This window comes from Cardiocondyla obscurior, linkage group LG02 (assembly GCF_019399895.1).
Source record: "Cardiocondyla obscurior isolate alpha-2009 linkage group LG02, Cobs3.1, whole genome shotgun sequence".
NCBI lineage: Eukaryota > Metazoa > Arthropoda > Insecta > Hymenoptera > Formicidae > Cardiocondyla > Cardiocondyla obscurior.
The window spans coordinates 10752884-10770511 of NC_091865.1; the positions used below are offsets into that span (position 1 = coordinate 10752884).

Below are 17628 nucleotides of genomic sequence, written 5' to 3' on the forward strand. Positions count from 1 at the left end.
GATATCTACGCGCGATGGTTCGGTCAATATATTAAAATTATGAAACGGCACATAAAGTTTCAATATTTTAAACATTTAAATTAGAAATCGAATGTGGGGACACACTTGAAGGTATTTCGTTACAGCCAAGTTAATTTATTTTTTTCCTACGCAGTAGGGAGAATAATTCCTTCCTTGTAAAACTTACAGTATCTTAGGTGGACACCTCCGCGCATAGCTTAGAAAAGCCTACGGCTTCTCGTACATCTCGCGATACTCGCTTCTGGTACTTGTACTCGCGGCGGCGGTACCAGCGGGAGCTCGGTTTGCAGTAACGTGTCGTACGTTTCTCGGAGTCGTTTCGTGGAAACTCTCCGACTAAACTCTCTTCTCTCGCCGCTTCTCGCTCGCGTTGCTCACTTTCGAGATTGTACGTCGGCACGGATAGTATTCTAATCCACAACCGTAGGAACTCTGTAACCTTGTCGCGATACTCAATAGCACGATGTCCATACGCTGTATATCACGAGAGCCTACTAACATAGTCGTCTTTGACGATCATGGATTCGGGATATTCCGCTGCCTTTTCGCGTATAATCAACGGCCACTTTTTGAGACATCGAGACCAATTATACTCCCGTTCGCTTAGATAATTACACAAAATAAAATATCGCCCAATTTTCATTGCATAGGATGTAATCACTCGAGTCAAATAATTGATCGAATTTTCTAATAATAAAACTTCCCCGGTCAAAGTTATATTGGCGTGTGATTTGAAATAAAGTAAGAATAATAATTTTCGTGTTTTTCGGTTTCTATATCGCGTCTATTCCTCTTTGATTAGGCTGACACGTAGGTAACCCGAAACGAATGTTTCTTTTTGTCTAGTTATCTCTACACGAGTGCTAATTTTCTTTCAGTAACGATACCCGCATTGCAAACGACCGACCACGTGCGTTGCCACGTACGCTTATCGGACAGGTGTCGTATATTCTCCGCGGTGGCAGAATCCAGGTCCCTTATTACCGTGGGACTCTCGTCGAGCTCCGGCGAGCGGAAAGGGCCTGTTCGCCACGGCTTACGCTACGATTACTCGCCGTAGATCCTCCGTGCATCCACACCGCGGCTCGTAGCTGCTTTATTAGTATCTACCGAGCGGATCGTTCGCGTTAATCGTGCTCGCATTATGTTCCCCTGAATACATCCGAGGCGTGCGAACAATATCTCTCGCAAAAATACGACGACATTTTAAGTACCCAATAAGCCGATAATTAATAACTCCGGTGATGATTTAATAGCAAACGCATATTTAAAATAAATACTCTGCGATTTCTTTGCGGATTAACTTTCGAGAAAAGTTGCCGCTACCTTTCGTTGCAATCTTGCATGACGTGATCGTTGAATTATTAGCAAATTGTATTATTTTTTTTCCTTTTTTTTTTTAAATGGGTCGAGACTTTAAACGCGAGATGTTATTCGAATTAGAATAAATGCATAAACAACGATTGACCGAGTAGGCATAGGCGCGGTCGAAGCGCAGCACCGAACCGGTTTGCGGCGGTTTGGCTAATTTCCCAGTGACACAGTCGCGCGAAAATCAATCTTCGTCCGATCGACCGTTCTCAAATAGCGTTTCCATTCCGCGTGCGATTACGTGACACTGTAGCATTCATTTCGGCGATCGTTTCCTCTTTGCTTTATCGAAGCAGTGTTTGCTCGAGATTGTACATGTATCAAAACGATTCTATTATAAATTTAAATTAAAGCACCACGTAATAATAAAATATTAAAATTAAAAAAAAAAAAACATATTAAAATTATTTTGTTCGTGAAATAATTAAAGTGTATAATAAATTTCAAAGGATAGTGGGGTAGCGTAAAAGTTTTCGTATCTCCAATCGATCTGGAGACGGTATCATATAGGATTGAAATCGTAGCAATTGAATTCGATCGTTTAGAGATCTATTGGTATACATCAATCAGATGCAATTACTGCTTAACCGTTATGCAATCGTTGGATTTGCTCGGCGCGGTTTGCGTTAGTTACAGTCGCATATTTCATCATAGAGCGCATTTTGCAGTGTAATTGAAGAAAGGCAGGGTTCACTGTAACAGCAGCCCGTGCCCCCGCTATTTGAAGATCCTGAAGGGATCAATGTTAAAATTGGGGCGATCAATTTTCAGGATTAATTGTTTATAGAACGCTCGGTTTTCGGATTAATGTATTCAAGTTAAATTACCGCCACATTCTCGTGCGCCGGTGCACTTTTACGGCCGATACCGTCGTAAGTCGGCGCGTCACGTAAAATCGTGCAGGTCGTAAACAGGCCCTTGCGCATAATTATTCGGAAACGAGAGTACCGCGAGCGATTCCCCGTCACCGGGCGGAGTGGACCGCGATCGGCCAGGTTACACCTCCGAGAAGTCAGAGAAACGACCTGGTCGTGGTTTATGTCGGCGAAACGGCGCCGATCCCCGTCGCTGATTTAAGTAAATTGCATGCAAATGTTCGAACCGGCGGCCGCCGCGCACCGGGAATAAGGTCGGCTATTAGGTGTGGCCTCTCTCATCGAGATAAATAACAATAATTGAGTTGCTAGTGGATTAACCCGACTGGACACGTATCAGTGCCGGAATGTTTCGAGTATGAAACGTCGGCCTCGCTTACGCGGAAACCTACTCGCGGAAACATTTGTCCCACAGTAATTTGATCAACGTTCTTACGTTGAAGACCGCGCGCTTCTTCCTTCTCGTAAGAGAAGCCAACTGCAAAATTATGATTGACTCTACATTAGAATGAGCGACGTAATTATCTTACGAGCGAAGTATTGAAGTTCATTAGCGTCTCATGATGATATTGTTTTTTATTTTTTTTTAATTTTTAATTTTTTTTTCTGAAATTTAACGTATAGACATGTGACTACGTCGGATTATTACTAATCAAAATCGAGTTAGTTCATTAACGATACGAGTGTTAATTTACTTTATAAAATTTATATTTTATTGCGCGTTTCTCCGTGGTTTACGCGCCGCCTAGGAGTTTCTCTGTTTTGTATGACGTTCCATTCTCTAAGAATCGCGCAATCGGTGGAGAACGGTCATACGCGCTAAGGTACGAAGGCGACAGGCAGGCAAAAGTGTCCTTGAACATCCGCGCAACCGAGTTGCGGCAGCCGCGGCGACTGTGCCAATTGCAACGGGATGCACCGCGGATGTGGCCGAGAAAAATGCCATCGGGTAGAGAGGGAAATTATGATTACGTCCGCGCGCCAATCCTGCTTCAACGAGTATCGTTGTTCGTCGACTACGAGGTCTCCGCACCTCGGCGACCGAGCAATCGTTATTTTTAATTAAGGGAGAAAAAGTGTCGACATGTCATCGTGACATGGCGTGCATGGAGGCCTGTCCCCGAGAATGATACCTCGAGGATAGCTCGCCGAATACGTCGAAAAGATAACCGCAGAGGTAGACCCCCCTTTTCCTCCCCTCGATTTTATCATCAATTCAAAAGTAGTTTTTTTTTTTCCTTCACCGAATTCATGCGCATTTTATCAAGTAATTTAGTTATTGATAACAGTGAATGAAAAGTTAATTTATAAACGCAATCCACTAAAGGTATCAAAAATTGAATATAAGTTCTAGTGCTCTCAGGCAATTAAGAAAATTAGTATGCAGCCAATTTCGAGCGCTCGTGAATCGATGTAGGATATTTTCTAATTTAAATTCTGATTCGGTTTCTAATTTCAATCACGCACCCGTTGATGCATTATCATCATCTCGGTATCCCGATGTCTGATTACCGTTAGCTAATTGTTGCGAAATTTTTAATGGCCCAAGTTGATTTACAGTAGATACTTCGCGACTATTGCAAAATGGTACTTGGTCACTTCTCGAGAGGTTCGACGCGAGAGAAAGACGACGACGAAGTCGTAAAGCAATCCAGACAAAGAGATGCCGCGCCTCTTGATTAGACTTTATGTTCTCGTGACAACGTCTATCTTTCTATCCACCTGCCGCCGTGTTTTTCACCTACAATCCGACCATTGTTAAATTATAATATCGTAGATTCTGCGAAATCACTTATAAAGATAAGCGAATGAGCTGCTGTCAGACGACTTTGTGGTTTTGATTTTTCTTACTTCCTATCATCTGCATTTCCTCATTTTTCTTAACGCAATATTAAAAAAAAATAAAAGTATAATATAAATCGTTTCGCCATTTTTAGCAATACGTCGCTATATATTTCCGTAGAAAGAAAATTAAGGAAGTTGGCGCGCGTTCTTATTTTACTTTCGCTCGTTATTCGAATCCCGAATTCCACTTTCATCATATTCGTCTCGCAGCGTACTCGCTTTGCATCGTGCGAGTTTTTGCCAACATTAGTAAAGTTAAAAATGACTTCTATGAACTATAATCATCGGTTTATTAAAGACCGTGGAAAACAACGGAGAACGTCGCGTTTCTACCGCGCAGTGGATAATTATCGTGACACATGGTACTTCCCATAATTGTCACGTGAAAATTTGCATACTAATGAAATTCGACATGAAACGCTTTTATCGAACCAGCCAGAATATAATATAGCATTCGATTTATTTTATACATTTATTTACGAAATAACGCGAAGGTGGTTATTTAATTTTTGAATAAATCCAGATTAACGAAAGAGCCAAAGAATAAGAATTATTAAAATTAAAATTTTCGATTTTATTAATTTTTAAATAAATTAATAAAAACGATAATTATCACAACTTTATAAATATGTCATGAATACTTTAACAAAAAAAAAAAAAAAAAAAAAAAAAATAGGCAACATCTGGGCGAGGGCTTATTATACACGCTTACGTAATGATTTATTCAAAATAGTTTTCACAGCATGATTATTAGCACGAAAAGTAGATAAAGTCATTAAGGCAGGTGGTACATAAAGGCATAGTTGAATGAGCCGAAACAACATAATCGCTCGTATGCGTGAACTGCACGCTTCCTGGATGCATTTTAATAATCACGCAGCGGTGGCGCGTACGGTAGGAGAATGAAAAATATGGAGTTAACTAGGCAAGCGCGCGGCGCGGCATCATTTAAGATGATCGTCCATGATTTACGGTGGGAAGAAGAGATCCTGCCTTAAACGGGAGCGCGTTTTTAAGATGCGCGAGACAATGGCTGTCTAGCACTCGTGGGCGTACGCGGGTAAGCCGCGACCTCGATCGCGCAGCCCCAGTTTTTTTTGCCGGTCTACCGTTCCCATGCCGCAATGTCCAATGTTGTAAAAATGCCGTTACTACATCCTATAAATTACTTAAGGTTCCCACAACTCGCGCCCCGCCGTTCTTGTCTCGTCTGCCTTGAGATAACCGGCGAAATTATCGGATTTTCTCGCGCAGAAAATCGCCAATTTCGAATCTACTCGCTTTTACGTTAAATGCATTTAATTTTTAATTACTTTTATTTATTCTTTATTTATTAATTTTATTTTATTTGATTTTTATTTTATCCCTTTTAAAGAAACTTTGTTACGAATATTTGGAAAAATAAATTATTCTTTTTATGTTCCTTTGAATAAGCAGGAATTGACGGAAACACATTTGTGAATTTCTCAATTATCTTGATTACGGTAACTGCATTCATGCTTATCTCGTTGGTATAAATTTTTCAGTTACCTGTTATGCGTGTACGTGTGCGGATACACCTTGTAACATTCGGTAAATACGTCGAAATTTTTACATTCTGTAATAAAAACGTAAGAAAGTATCGCTCGTGTATATCGACATTCTTTAAAGTCGAACTGGCCGTAACATCGTGTACTTACGTGCCGATAAGTATCGCGAATGAAACGAGTGTCTCGTACGAGAGCTTTTAAGGAGCGTGTGTCGCTTTAAGGCGCAGGAGTAATTTAAGTCTTGCCTCGCGAAGAGAGACCGCTACCGAGAAGCACGCAGCATCAACGATCGATTTGTTGGTATGATATGCGTCTTATGCAAATGCACGCAGATTCGGCGCGTTTATCTTAGGGTTTATGCCCGATAAAAAATAATGACCGCCGTACTACTTGTACATCAAATTGCGATTAACGATTCGCAGTTGTTCGAAGAAAGAGACAAATGGAGATTATTCGAGATTTAATTCCGATTACTGCGAAAGAAGTACGTCGCGACATGCATGCATAAAAACTTACATAAGTTGTTTTTAAAACTACTTTTTTTTTTTTTTTTATCACGAATCGTTTCTCGAGGACGATTAGTCGTGCCACGGTCCGCGAGAGACACTCGAGATAAGTCGGGCCGCGACAAGCTTCGGTACCGGAAGCGGAATGCCGCGCGGCGCCGAGCGGGAACAAGCGGAGTAATCGCAAGGTGCGCTGTCCACAACCGTGGACGTACAACAACGACGGTGGTTGGCCATTGTAACGCTGCCGGGTCTAGACCGGACTTTTACGACGCGTAACAAATGCCGCGCGAGCATACATTAGCCTGTATTAATATCCCCGCTTGGATTTATTAATGCCCATATTATATTCATGCACCGCGCTACGAGTCGCTTAGCGCATTCTTCGCCGCGATGATATATTCACCGCGTCTCAGCTACTCTATTGTTCACTGAAACCAGCCAATGAGAATGTATACCGTCGCGCTATTTTTTTTTCTTTTTTTTCTTCCTTTTTAATCGATCTATTAAAAGCTTAAGTAACAATCTCACGTTCGACAATACTGTTAATGTACAAATACAATTTTCGGCTTGTTAATCACATCCGGTTTCTATCAAGGGAACAGCTTGCTTGATTTAGTGGCGATTTACTTGGTTATATTTTATGCGATGTTAACAAGTGAGCGAGCAGCCACCGGAGTTATTTATTACGATTACGGTTCGAGATTAAAGCCGTTCGAATACACGCGAAAACGCAGCGGCACCCGTGACTCGTCACGGTGCTTTCATCTCGGCGTTCTTCGATAAAATCGATTTAGAATCGCCGGCAGTCGCGCCTAGGTGGTAGGTAGGACGCGTTGATGTCAGCGTCAGGCCCGTCGCGCTACGTGTGCGGTTGTAATTGCGGCAAGTAACGTTGCAAATGCATAGATAATGCGCTACCGAGCTGTCGCGGAGTATCATTACCGCCGCGAATCGGATGATTTATGCTGTACCACGGGTACTCGCGGCATATACGCGCCTCGCGTCATCTTCACTCGCGGTTCGCTCGCTCGCTCGCGCGCAGGTGACTTAATTGTTTCATCGGGACGTTCGCACGGCGCGACGATAAGTTCCTTCAAAGCAGAACGAAGGTTTGATGCACCGACGTGTCGGGGTTAACTAACTTTAGATGAGCGATGGCGCTGTCTCCTCTTACTTAGACTATGCGCTCTTAATCCTCCCCGACGAAGAGTTTCCTCGCGTGGAAGGTTAAAGAAATTTGAATTATTTTTTAATATTTTTTTATATTAGAAATGCAGGCAATTTTTGAGTCAGAGAATGTTAGAAATTTTTTTTATTTTTTGTATTACTGTACAATTGTTTGTACATTTATTATACGATACAATTTCTGTAAGAAAGTCAAAGTCAAGATCGTAATAGCGACGATAAAATCGTGAAATAGAAGCAGCGATAGCGGATGATATATCTCGGGTTATCGAACACGCGTTGCATTACCATTACAATGGTTTACGATCCTATATCGCCGAAGATCTCAGTCGGAAGATGTAAGTATATCGGTGCGTTAATCTTAAAAGCCGCTTTTGGCTTTGTCTTATTTGATAGTATTAATTCCTACTTGTTGACACCATAAAGTTCAGATGCGTAACTGTTCATATCTTAACGTTTCAAATTTTGTATTATGACTATATGAAGATTTTTCAATTTGTTGGAAACGAAATATTCCACCGCGGTTACCGCATTACTTTAGCTATCACGCATTACAAGTTACAACCTGCGTTAAAATCAAATCGAACTTGACGTCTTTGATAGTTGTTTGCTAATATTTTCTGTCGGTCATTACAAGCGCAGTCGCCTCCGCATGCGGATGGGCGTTACGGGTTGCGGGAGCGTTGTCGTGACGATACCTAGCACGGCCACCTATCCATGCATTATGCATCTAATGTTAGTTACATGAGGTCTACGGAGGCGCTAGACTCATCTTCCCAGAGCCACGAGTGTTTATAAGGTTGGACGCGGACGTGTCTACCTGTCGTCAAAGCTTAGGTTGTTCTTTTGCCACCTCGCTTGTAGGGCGGTTTTAATACTTAAAGAACTGCCTTGACATAACGCGCGACGCTTTGAGCTCGACCATTTCCGTTTAAACACCGTGGATAGTTAGCGCCAGATTATGTGCCCCTGGCCCGTCGATTATGCATAGATTTTTAATACGTACGGAGCACGTGCTGCGTACGTACGTATAGTTCGATCGCTGAACAAGGACACGGCACGTACACCACTTACCTTCCTCCGCCTCCCCCCGTCTATCTGCACGTCTCTCTTTCTCTTCCTCTTTCTCTCACCTCTGTTTTATTAAAAATTTAATGAAGGAAATGAAACTAAATTTTATACTTTTACATGGATATGTGTCCTATTACAAAGAAGAGAATTTACATACGATGCAAAATCTGGTTTTTATATATTACGAAATCAGAACGTGGATACAGTTTTTATTTGGCGGCGAGTCTTTGAAGTCGATCTGTATTTTTTCGCAACGGTGCGATTCTGTCTAGCTAGGTATTGACGAGTTTTAATTGGTTTTCATTAGCGATAATTAACGTGGTAGTTAATGCAATCGTTACAAGTACACGCGGAGAGTTACGTCACAATGTTCTTTTTAATTTCTAATTTACATAAGGTAACACTTGGTTTATCGTGGCAAAAAAAAGAAAAAAAAAGGTAATTTGATTTAGAACGATCTTATATATTCGGAGTAATTAGATCTTTACGATTATTTTACGGATAAATCTTTTATCTTTCTTAGCGAGAGTATAAAACTATTTTAGCACTGGGGAAATACTTGGCAATTATTGCGTAACTCGACATAATGCGCTCGCTTTGCAATAAGAATGAAAGAATTCTGAAGTCATCCGGGTGTGTCTTCGCGGCAATGCAGTGCGGCCTGAATGCGCGGTGCGTTGCTAGGTTCGGTTTTTGTCTAACACGTACGAGTCGAAGCTGTTCGAGTATTACTTGGAATTCCGCCTATCACGCAGCACGAGCGAAAAGACAGGTAATTCTCGCCAGGTGCTGACTGAACGCTCGCTTTGCACAACTGACTTACTCGCAACGACTCGCTGACAATAATTATGTGGCAACAAAATAAATTCGTTAGTGTCATTTCTTACAGCGCCGAGTCGTATTCTTCTCGCATCTCGATTTAATTTCTAATTTTCACAAATCTTGAAAATATCTACTCGTTATTTAGCGTAATTTTCCGAATATCGATGTTAATGCCGCTCAAAGAGCGCTATTTGTTTGATTTCATATTGCTCGCGTTTATTTCACGGGCGGCTAATTAAAACTGGACTCTTATCGAGACCATTATTATCACCGAAGTGATAACGAGTGGTACAAATATGCTAAAAGTACGCTTAGCGGTATTCGAGAATGAAAATCTCTTTAACTGGCGTTCGCTTTAATCACCGCTGAGAGAGTCTGCGAGATTAATTACTTGTATCTCTTATTCGAGCGCAGGTTGATTAGACGCGACCCAATAGACCTCGTCGCAAAACGCGCCTTCGCCGCGACGGGAAATCCGCAGAAAAGGGAAAAGTCACTGGCATATTAATCTGTATAATTAGCTGGCGCTAAGTAATCGCGCGCGCGCGCGTTTAATTAGTGTTCTACGGGCGAGCTTGCACGATAAAATGCAATAATAATGCCTGCCAGGAACACCTTCATCACGTTCTCAAAACTTCTTCAGAGTTCTCACTTTTATCGTTCCTTCAACAATCACGCTTCCGCGTTGAAAATTTCAAAATAAAGAACGGGAATAAATTGAATGAGAATATTGATTGATCAGCGAATAAGTTCAATTATAATTTTTGTCTCATTAAACGGAGTTAGTTTCACGTTAATTAACGAGCTTTATGATCGCGGATAGCTCTTGATACTTCCGAGAGCACCTAGCGCAGTGCGAATGTTATCGATCGCGCTTCCTTTGTCGAGCTTTCTACATCGCGTCGTTAGAATTGTAGGCGCATATCGGCTCTTTTGTTGTCCCGCATTTACTTTACTTTCACCGCTATTATGTTCCGAATATGAGCCAAACTGTTGGCCGACTCCGTGCAAAGTGACGGCGTGTTCTCGCCGCCGCGCCGCGGCGTTGCATAAAGGTGCCGTTGATGCTGTACCACGCGGATCCCGACGTCTGTACCCTTCGGCGGGACAGCGGCTACGCGAGGTTAGAAATATTGTTACTATCTGGTTACGCAAATCGCGCGAGAGTTTCCTGCGAGAGAAGAGCGTGTAGCGAGTGGAAAATGCAGCTGCACGACAAGAACGAGCGAAAGAGCGCGAAAGAGAATGGACTAATAAAGATTGAACGGAGCCGATGTTAATAAAGACCGTCGGTTGGGTTCCGGATGTTACCGATGGTATTTCTACGACGTATCGTATCATTATCGTCGAGGCACCATGTGCTACCGGGTCATGTCTAATCGTAGATCAAGCAGTGCCAAGTATGCGAATAATACGCTAGGTTTATGAGGTACGTTCACATTCTCTTTATTATACGACCAGTGTGTTAAAAATCCTTTTATTGCTGACGATTCATATGGAATGAAATATATGCTTTTCAGGATAATTCGCAGCTAACTGCCAGAGTTAGTCAAGTCCCTGTGTTCTAGTTCGCTTAAAACGAAACGAAGTGTCTCAGAAGAGAACCCAGTTTGGGAAATAAACTTGGAAATCTTTTTCGGAAAGGCTGAAAATAATTCTTTCCTCGATTTGTTGCTTCGATAGTAAGATCGGCGTAGTATCGACCGAAGATCGCGGGTTGCGTAACGTAACTTAACCGGGGAAAATCTGTGCGCGATGTGTTGCCGTATCGCGGCATAGGTGCAAGAAAATTTTAAAGGTCGCGTCCACGCCTTCTCGACTTCTCGCCCGTTTCTCGGCGCCGACCTCTCCGTGGATCATAACTAACCAACCTGTCGGTGCGCCGTCGTTGTTTATGAAACTCAGCCTCGAAGTGGCACCTCGCCGATAGACGCCGATCGGTGCATCGCGACGATGCGCGTCGAATAGTCGTCCTCGTGAATATTTATCGCGCGTGCTGCTCGCGCGACAGGACGGCTGTCGGCCCGCGTCGAAAGCCCCCAGCGAAAGTATATTTTCTGGCCAGAATTTACGTTACAGGGATTGTTGCGCGCCCCGCATGAAATAGCGCATTGGATTTCTCAGAAAGAGAAAGAGAGAATCCGTTTTATAGTACATAACCCTCGGTATTACCTTGGTGAGCTTTATTACGTAAAGTATCGTCGGCAATAAAATTTTATAATTATTACAAGTACTTATTCCTATTTATTGAAAACTTTTAATACGCATAATATCTATAAAATCTGCAATGTATGAGCTTATTATTTATAATATATGTATATGATGCATAACTGCTTTTATTTTCCTGGATTTTTATAACACAGTAGCAATTTCTTTTTTTATTTGATATAACATTTTTAGTTGGAAATGATCAAATTAGAGTTCAATAGAAAATAATCTGATGAGCTATTTAAGATCTTAGGGAAGGTATTAAAAGAGAACGTGATGTGAGAGTAAACGAGCTTGAGGACTCGTTCCGCATATCGATACAATCGAGAGTATTCTGTCGATACCAATATATCCCGAGCTTAAAAATAATGAAATTAATTACTTTCAATAATTACCAAATAATTACTTCGAATATTGAGTTATTTCTGCTCCAATTGCTTCGATCTAGTTGAATTACGATTTCAGTTTGGACTCTCTACGATCTCAAAATAATCTTAGGGGACATCTCGCGTTTTCTTATCACGCGCGTTTCTGAATTTTTTTTTCCCAACAAATATCTCGCGTTTCTCGCATACCGCTAATGGCGATCTCGTGAGAAATTCCTTAACGTGCCTTTCGACCGCCTCCCTTGTAATTATTCGACGGTCTCGTCGCGGCCAGCAACAGGCGGAAAACGCCGTGCGATCGTAAAGATTTTATCCGCGTACGCGATTCTCCTCGGCTCTTTCCATCTCGCGATCGCTCCACCCCACCGGCAGACCGAACCGGAGAAAATTATCCCGCCGGCTGGGAAATGCCGACGGGCGATTTTACGGCCGATCGAGCCCGCTCGCGCACACGGTTAATTTCGTCATTTTTTAACGCGCCACTTTACACTTCCCGTAAATTCGGACCGCGGACACCGCGAGCAGACCACCCGGTACACCAACACGGACGGAATATATATTTTCCCAACTCTAACTTAGTATTATAATTTATAACTGCAGGTTGGATAGTTTAATCGAAAAGATACGACGAAATTATTTTATCTGTTTTAAACATTAGTCACTCTTAAAGTTTGTGTTGAAATTCTTCAACGCGAGCCTTCCGTTCCTCACCCGTCGCGAATTAATTTGATAATCGAGTTTCTTCACGCCTTATCAACATCACTCGTTAATTCGATCGCACCGGGGAACATTGTACCGATTGACATTTCCGGAGAAATCAAAAAGAGAAAGCCCCATCGAGGTGCATCTCCGATGGCGAGGGTAAACGCGACGAGATCGAGCTGTTATCCGTTCGCTTTTAACGCGTGATCGATCGATCGGAATCGCAATTTGCCCCGACGTTACCTCGAACACGTTTCGTTCAGCGCGGCTGAAGGAAATTGGTGCTATCGACGTTCGCGCCGCGTATTCACGTCGACGTCTTGTTTCACGATTCCGCTCAACTACATTCCTCGGATGTAGCACGATAAAAATATACTCGCGCCACTTGAATGGAAGGAAGAAAACGCATTGCTTAAAATTATAGAATTTTCGTTCCCGGGAAGAATTTCGATTCGCATGTTCGGCAGGCTGTTCCGCAATTCCGCGAACACGTGCCGTTTTGCTCTCGCCTGGTTTTGCGCAACCTAGCGCCGACCCGTCTGCCTAATTCCGCCGTACGTAACGACATCGTGCATTTGCTCACGCGTATGTGCGGTCTAGGCGTCGTTTTCGACGTCTAGTTTCGCGAACGTGCGGCGGCTCTTTCTCTGGCGCACCGGCGAGCCTTCGCTGTCAGAAGGTCCGGCGTGAAACTTTCACCGTTCCATCGGTAAGAAAAGCGAGGCGCGTCGCGGGGAAAATTGCGGCCTCTCGTTTATTCGACAGGTTTATGCGTTTGCCTTTTATAATGCACGGTGATCCTCGTTTCCGCACCACCGCGAATAAACGGCCCCGGCTTTTGTCCCGGCCCCGTTTTTTTTTTTCGTCGTTAAACAGAAGCACATTTGCTGTAACGAGGAGGACATAATCATTCGACAAGGCTCCAATTAGCGTCGCAGTTACACGCGGATTGTCTGCGCGGTTATCTTCGTACGAGAGCAGCCCGGGCTATCTCTCAATTTCCTGGTGCATTCGTGACCCGGGTACCGAGTGCCCGCGAATGATACAGCGTTCGGTCGCGCCACCCGAAGACGTCGCCGTTTCACCGACTCTTCCATCGTGAAAATTAACGAGCCCATCAAACGCCCGTCGTTTGATTCTTGCCCGGAATATAAATCGCAAACCCGGGGGAAAAGGGGAGGGGAGAAAAAAAGTAAAACCGTTCCCGAAGCTGAGAGCTCGTGTGCTCGGTATTAACGTCGGCGGGTCGCTTGTTACTTCGCTCGTTCGTAAATTGTTTGAGAGAAATTGCACGAATTATTCTTTAAATCGATTTCATGAATCATCTTTATTATCTGGACTCAGGTTTCGGGCTTACCGAAACGTTTCGAGATCTCCCCGAAATGTCACCGGTTGTTATTAAATTCGAATCGAGCCGAAAAAAAGTTGGAGCGTTACGGAAGAGGCGCAAAAGAGGGCGACGCGAATTCGCAGGCCGGAGTTATTTTAACGAATGTAATTATCCGGCCCGATTCCGAGCTCCGATCCCGGCCGATTATAAGTATACGAAACGATCGGCCGCGCCCGCACAGTCGGGGGTAACGTTGGCGATTTCTTGGCCCCCGCCTCTCTCAGCGTGATCGTATCGCGGGCCTACTATTAGTCCGATGATATATGTCATCATTATGAGCGCCTTATTACGTTAACCGTATCCTCGTGATTTATACGGTAGGTCCTGGGCTTACTTCCGTCCCTCTCTCGATTTTTTTTTCCCTCCCCTTCACCTGTGACTTGCCTCGCGGCCGTTCCGTTTGATATAACGCGCCATTGCGACATCACAATATATGCAACATCGCTTTGAAGAACCCGTAATTTGGCTTCTTTTTAATCCTCGCAATCCTGAGTACCTGATACGCGCGATCCGTACACGTAATCGTAAATTAAGTGCTGTCTGATCTTCACATATTTTTATCAAAGTGTAGAAGTTCTGAAATTGACTTCTTTACTATTTTTTATTTCAACTTTCTTTGTTGGATAAAAATAATACTAACGGCGCGGAAGAAATAGATGTTAATCTTTTAGCCTTAGTTTATTGACACGTAAAACGTTCCGCGGATAAAAAATCGCGGAACGAGTATTCGGCGGAGAGTCACGCGGCTTACGAGCGCAGATATACCGAACTTGTGCACCGTATGGAGAAACGTGCATACGGATAGCGGGTAGCATTCGACTAGTAACATCGAGAATATTGGTATAATATGTAGATCTAAAACGTGTACGTGGGTCGCTAGTAATGCCCTCGTAAATCACCGCGGCTCCATTGTTTCTCTTTATTGAATGACTCCGATGCACGGTAGCTCCCCTTCGCATTCCACATTTCTGTTTTAATATTACCCGGATATAAATCTCGCCGTTGCCTCAACGGTCCCACTGGTAAACTTGCACCGATACTTATAAATCGCGATTCGACATCGTGCCATCGTTTGGAGGCACTTTTCTCACGTATCTCACTTTGCAATCACGTGCGTGCTACTTGTTCAATTATTACAAAAATAAAAAAAGAAAAAGGCCAAAGTAATAATTGGGATAATCGAAAAATTAAAGAGACGCTCAAAGGTAAAATTTAATATTAAGAAACGCGCTGTTGCATACACCGAATATCGCAATTCTCTTTTACCTTTTTCTATTTATTGTCTGCGGCGTAAAAATCTTTTGGAAAAATCTGAGAGGAGGTAACCATCGTCGCATAAAATACCGTCTCGCGTACAAGAGGCAATTAAACGGAGACTATTAGTGTCCAGTATTCGACTTTATGTACTCGAGTGCCAGTAATCGGCATCCGCCTTGAGACAACGCTTACGAGTCATAACTGTTAATTTTGCAACACCCGAGACGTATTTTAATATGATTTTAATGTAATTACGTGTTTACACTCGGCGAGGCGAACAGATGCAATTTGATGCACAATCGGACTCGCGACCGACTTTCTAGGCGCGTTGCATTACATATAATCGCGATAGCGTGCGGCTGTACAATTAATGTTCCACCAAAATGCACTGGCGCAAAAACTATTGTCACAGTGGACATGCACAGCTTCATAATTTCAGTCGCGAGTAAGTCGCAATTGCAAATATAAAAGCGGCACCATAAACGCGATACTCGATTAATGAATCCCACCGTATAAGCCATCCACGTAGTACCCGAAGTTACGTAAAACGAACGAAGTTACCAGATCCACCGTGCATTAATGTAGAAGGGACGCAAATTAACTCGATTTCAAACGCGTAAGTTTTGCAATTTTTTTTTTTTTTTTTTTTTTTTTTGATGATTTTATATATTTCTAGACGTCACCTCGTCATCGTTCAGTTCGCACGAATATCGTATTCGAACGAGAAAGACGGAGAGATATCTCTCTTTTTATCATGCTGCAAATCACTTTCGTAGTTCCGCTTTTATGACCGAAAGTTATAATTTACGGTGCCCTCGATTGGCGTAACTCGCACGCGGCGCGGGAAAGAGATTACGCGGCGATGTTAGAAACACTTGCCAGAATACTTAAGCTTTCAAAGCTCTAATCTATTAACGATCGGAAGACAGCGTGGGAACGATTTGAGCGTAGATGATGCAGCTCGAGTGCGATGTGCGTGTACAATGCGTGACTCTCGAACGTGGGTGCAAGTCAGCTGATACCAGATTTATATGCAAAAGAATTTCTTTCCAATGATTTTTAAACGCGAAGTCTAATGATTGTTACGCGTAAAACTTTATTAACCATCCCTTTAGTCATTTTCGCTCGTAATCAAAAGTTCAACAGTCGCGGACTAGCGTCGCGAATCTTTTTCGAAAATTAACACGGACTCGGTCTTTTATCTTTGTAAGACGAGCACCGACTAATCAGCGATCGAGTTGCATCGATTGTCTCACTTTCTTACTCGGTTCACTCAACTGTAATTTCTGTAATTATCCTAAAGAAATTAATATAATTAACTAATGCCCGAACATAATAACGCGCGCGAAGCGGATGCTCTTTACTCTGTAATATAAATATAATCATCATTTAATTTAAAGCTGCTCGTATAAATCGAACTCAATCGCGATAAATTGAATTCCAGGCAATGAACGACTTGCCGTGCGCGGGAGAAATGTTTTAATCTTATTAATGGACGTAACAACAAGCGTAAAATACTAAATAGTCAATTTAAATTGTACAAACGACAAAAAAAAGAAAAAATAAAATAAAAAACAAAAAAAAAGATAGAGAGAGATAGAAAAATCAAACACTTTTACATGCATCTTTCATTTAAATTCAAATGAGATGAGGTAAACCTTATTTAAGCTAAAAATGTTTTTCCCATTCGCGTTTATATAATAACGCACTAGTATAATTTGGAGTAATATCTCTTTATCTAATAAGATTTTCAGGATTAGGTTTATATCGTCGGCAAGATATACGGTTTTAGGCGTAACATTTCCGTCGTTACCCGTCTCAAATAAAGTGCAATGCAGAAATATACTCGGCCGCGTGCTGAACGCAAACCTCTGAGAATGTACTTAGCCCCAATCCCTTTTTGGATGTAGAACTGACTTCGCGATGTTTTACGTTTCTATCAGTTAGTACGTACTGGCTTGTTCGCGGTGCCCACGCAAATCCAAATAACGACATTGTAATACGAGGGACGTGCCACGTAAGTGGCATGTTGAATCTCGTATTAAACTGCACACCGGAGGTCGCGTCGGGCCGAGTAAACGTGAATTGCTTTACGCGTTCTCGTTACCATTCGCGGAAGCGTAAATCGTCGCTCTACCCAAGGAACTTTCGTTTTCGACGAGACGGCCAAAGCAATTTTTTTTTCTTTTTAATTTTTACTTTTGCGCGCGCGTTTCAATAAATCCGGCGTGTCCAAAGGTGCCGCCGATTTCAATTTCCGCGACGCAATCACTCGGCATTACGGGAAAATAGGAGAAATCTAGCGAAAGTCGTGCTAAAGTAGCAGTATGCTCGCGCGGCTCGTTGGAATAATGCAATATGTAATAATAAGGAGACGATAATGACGCATCATGCGTTTCGCGGGCGTGTTATAACGTATGCGCGCAATCCATTTTTACCCCGTTAACTACGCCTCTA

General features: G+C 42.7%; 1 protein-coding gene across 1 annotated transcript in view; it reads left to right on the plus strand.

The window, feature by feature from the left end:
• LOC139113145 (Krueppel-like factor 3) overlaps positions 1-17628 on the plus strand; it is a 248051-nt gene that overhangs the window by 65626 nt on the left and 164797 nt on the right. The gene's annotated exons all lie outside the window — the stretch shown is intronic.